Here is a 2,387-nt window from a genome sequence, read left to right as displayed (position 1 = left end):
GTTGAAGGTCTTCTATTAATTGCCAGGGGTTTTTTTCTTCATAGTTACATTTTATACAAATCTTATCAACCTCTACTACTGAATTACTAGTACTGTTATGGTCAAGCTGGGCGGTTGTGTTCCCGTGTCAATATTTACGTTTTCTTTGATGCGATATTTTGAAGAAGATTTTGGTGTTTTATTTTCAATCTATTTTCACTTGCGTTTCTAAGTGTTTGTCATAACTATATTAAAGCATATGTACACAAAGTGTGTGCAATCTGGGCTTATGACAATCCTCTTCGTCCCGTTAGAGGCGGTTAGGTATAAATCTTTGTCGAGATAGTGGAGGCATGTGTATAATGATATTCATTTTAATATCAAGTTTCTTTTGTATCATACTTGAATCATTCGCAAAATGGAGTTTTGTAACTATAGACTTTAGACAGTTTATGTAGATTTAATAGATTTGCATTCGTATGAATTTTATCACATTTCTGTTTAGATTGTAATACAAATATTATTCAAAGAAAAAATAAAGTTACCAATACCTATTAGCTTTTATTTGAAATTAGGGGAGAAGTTAAAACTAAGAAATACAGTAAATGTGTTTCATATACAGTAAGTCCACGTTTAACGTTGCAATTGACAATGTTGTTTCGTTATAACGTCGATACTCTTTAGATACCCCTGATTCGGAAAACGTCCCGCCAATTCAGTATAACGCCATGGACTACTTTGTATGGCGCATCACCCAGTCAGCGGGAGGAGGAACCACCCTCCGGCTCTCAGTGACTCGCCACCCTCCTCCTCTCCCACCCTCTTCCTCTCCACTCCCCACCACACACTTGCTTCATATACGCCAATCAGTGAGTACAATACAAAATGAAATAGTTTATTTACCTTTTTGGATGTATAATATAAACTATTTTCTATAAAAATTTCATTGACTTCATATATGCTTAATGTATTTTATGGGGTAAAGTGGTCCTCTCCCCCACCTAGTCAATCTCCGCAACCAGGACCTTCTTCCTCATCAGAATAAAGTGAGTATCCTAATTGGGATATGTAAATTAACATTTTACCTTCCGGTAAATGTTCCTAATATTGGAAAATATTCCAAATAGTTTATAATCATATTCTGGACCTAAGCTAGCGGAGCCTTATACACAAAGTCACCTCCCTCTCCACCTCCTGCTCGTGTATTCAAAGCTAGGCGTCGCATTCTGGATTGAACAAAATGCTGTTTTTTTCTAAAAAAGTTTTTGTGATATAGTCCAGAATGTGACGTCGACAACCCACCCAACTCCACCCCTCGAGAGTTGACTTTTGTTTACTGCTCGCTCTAAGGCAAGAGATGACGGTGGCAGTGCATGTGATGGAGGGGGTTTTGAGAATTGCAATTAAATGCCAGGTAGCGACGTGTCCTAATATTACGTATTTAAGTAATTATTAGATGTTTTAATTGCCTGTATGTTGGCCTGGCGAGTTAATGCTAGGCATTTACTTACCTAGGTATAAAGCTAGACGTCGCATTATGGATTGAACAAAAATACTATTTTCTATAAAAATTTCATTGAATTTATATATGCGTAATGTATTTTGTGGGGTAAAGGGAGGCTGGGGAACATAACTCCCATATTTTATCTATTTCTTCTGGGGAAAATTGATTCCGTTAACGTCATGGTTTTCAGGAACGGAACCACCACTTTAAGCGAGGACTTACAGTACTGTACTGTGCATATATATTCAGCCTTCAACTCCTTCACTACATGGATGCCACTTAGAATATGTTATTTGGCTAGCACCAGATGATTTTATTCAGCACAGAGAGGAACCTTCACACAAGGGGTTGGTACGTAGACTATCTCCACTAATCTCTTCATTATGGGAAGGCCACTTAAGATATTTAATTTTGCCAGAGCCAGACAATTTTATTCAGCTTAAGGGGTTAATTTTTTTGGTTTAACAGAATCTTATGAAATTACCAGCTAGTGTACCTTATGAATAAAGAAAATAGTGCACAATAATACAGATATAAAAGACAAATTAAGAGAGTAAGGGTATACTGTATGGTGTGAGATGGATGTATCTGAGAGCAGCTGGCAGTTTGTCAATGTATCATGACACTGTATACCTCACTGTGGACATGTATATCACACAAATGTTCCATCACCAATAAATGAAAGTTTAAACAACATTATTCAATTTTTATACTGTACAGTGGAAGGTTTGCTGTTACTGGTATATTACACTGACATTTGTGCACAAAAACTCTTGTAACTTGGTTGAGCAGGGGACATTCCAAAACCAACTTCAAGTACTTTGGTTGGATAAAGGTGAGACAGCATCCAGCATAGATTTGTTTTGAATCATTGGTATTGTAGACACCTATACTTTGTTTTGGA

The 2,387-nt window shown here is 36.8% G+C and overlaps 1 long non-coding RNA gene across 1 annotated transcript; it reads left to right on the top strand.

Moving 5' to 3' along the window:
- The first annotated feature begins 350 nt into the window (after nucleotides 1-350).
- On the top strand, nucleotides 351-2,179 carry LOC121875028. Its single transcript, XR_006090534.1, has 2 exons — nucleotides 351-848; nucleotides 1,674-2,179. It is a non-coding gene; the product is annotated as an uncharacterized LOC121875028 (long non-coding RNA).
- The last annotated feature ends 208 nt before the right edge of the window (nucleotides 2,180-2,387 follow it).

Source organism: Homarus americanus, unplaced genomic scaffold (assembly GCF_018991925.1).
Source record: "Homarus americanus isolate GMGI-L3 unplaced genomic scaffold, GMGI_Hamer_2.0 scaffold23022, whole genome shotgun sequence".
Classification (NCBI taxonomy): Eukaryota; Metazoa; Arthropoda; class Malacostraca; order Decapoda; family Nephropidae; genus Homarus; species Homarus americanus.
The sequence above is the reverse complement of the archived record's forward strand: the minus strand, read 5'-3'. Positions and strand labels throughout refer to the sequence as shown.